Source organism: Capra hircus, chromosome 24 (assembly GCF_001704415.2).
Source record: "Capra hircus breed San Clemente chromosome 24, ASM170441v1, whole genome shotgun sequence".
Taxonomy (NCBI): domain Eukaryota; kingdom Metazoa; phylum Chordata; class Mammalia; order Artiodactyla; family Bovidae; genus Capra; species Capra hircus.
This window is the reverse complement of record NC_030831.1, coordinates 29,300,035-29,301,821: the sequence shown is the minus strand read 5'-3', so window position 1 is coordinate 29,301,821 and position 1,787 is coordinate 29,300,035. Positions and strand designations below refer to the sequence as shown.

Below are 1,787 nucleotides of genomic sequence, written 5' to 3'. Positions count from 1 at the left end.
TATAGTTAATATTTAATTATATAGTGATACTGTGTTTTAATCCATTTCCTACTGTAGATATATAGAGGGTTAATATGTTTGTTTATTTTTCTTATACATTGCTAGGTGTCTCTAAAAGTAAACTTTTGTGATCTAAATCTTTAAATATCATGTATAGGCATTTTAACATGTATTACAAAATTGATTAAAAGATTTGTGATGCCCATAAGAAATATATCAAAGGATTCATTTCTTCACAAACTTGATATATGTGAATATCACAAATTTTATCTCTCTGCAAAATTAATAAAAATATATACAATTTGATTATTGTAATTGAATTTTTTATACACTGAGATTCCATCGTTTTGTACATATAATTTATTTTTGTAAATTATTAAAAATATGATTTCATTTTTTAAATGTTAAATGTTAGTATTTTTATTGCTCTTTAAACAAATACATCTCAAATATATTAATGAACTAATACTTTTTTTTTTGCTTGTTCAATAAGTTTATTATTGTATTATCTGAAAAATCTTGATAGAAAATTGCGGTTTGGTTTAACTCTCAGCAGCTCGTTCCTGAGCTCTAAGGAAGCTTGCCTTCTTCTGAGCTACCCGATCTTTCTTCTGGGCAAGTGACATTTTGGGACGGTTCCACCTCTTCTTTTTAACTTCTTTCTTAGGCTTCTTCTCATACACTGGATTCTTTCGTATTGCAGCATGAGCTTTCTTATACATCTCCTCCATCATGTCTGGAGTTACGTTGTTCTTTATGTACTGAGAGAACTGTTTCTTGTAAGCATCTTCATCTTCTTCAGTCAGGTAACGCATGTAATCTGCAACGTTTTGCCCCATGATGTGCTTTCTGTGTACCTCAGCACTGAATTCTTTGCTTTCTGAATCATAACCAGGGAATTGTTTGGTACTGTGAGGGATAGACAAGCCTCCATCGACAGCTCCCTTTAGGGCTCCAAAAACTTTATTCCCGGTAGAAGTTCTTGCAAGTCCTACATCCAAGTAACAGGTGAAGGCACCAGGTTGACCATCAGTGCTTTCCACATTGTATTCATCACCAGTCACCTCGACTTGGCCTTCATAAATTTTGTCCACACCAAACCTATTAAGAAGCCTGCGGGCCAGCAGCAGGCCAGTACAATATGCGGCAGCATAATGTGTCAGGCCAACCTTCACACCGTATTTTGGGAGTTCGTGAGCATAAGCTGCACAAACTATCATATCTCCTTCTGTACGGGCATAAGCAATCTGACAAATGATATCTCTGTTTGTTACACGAACTATCATTCTGTATTTAGGTGTGTTGTACTTATTTTTATCTTGGATTACCAATCGTTTCCGAGCATAGTAGTCAGTTTTGCCCTCTCGCCTTCTTCTGAATTTCACTTGGTATCTCTTGAAGTAGGCCTTGTTCTTGACAACTTTAACAAACCCCATCCTGCGGAACAGAATCCCAACTCCGCGACTTGCCACAGAGTTGCAGAACCAGCACGGCTCTGGGGGCGAAAAAGCTGAACTAATACATTTTAAACCATTTCCCCAATTTTTATTTCTGTCTTAATTTTATTCAGAGTACCTTTTGACATACATTCATGAAATAATTATTGAAATCTTGCTCTGGATTTCACACTGTTCTAAGCCCTGTGACACAGACATGAAAAACAGTAAAAAAATAAAATTAAATTAAATTTAAAAATCTGGCCTTTCTGAAGCTAAAACAAAATAGTCAAAAATCCTGGAGTTCATGAAGTTTGTATTCCAGTTGAGGGAGAAAGACAACAGGTTTTT

The 1,787-nt window shown here is 35.2% G+C and overlaps 1 pseudogene across 1 annotated transcript; it reads right to left on the bottom strand.

Moving 5' to 3' along the window:
- Positions 470–1,505, bottom strand: LOC102185325 (annotated as a pseudogene). The gene has a single exon (XR_001297218.2). The product of XR_001297218.2 is annotated as a 60S ribosomal protein L5 pseudogene (transcript).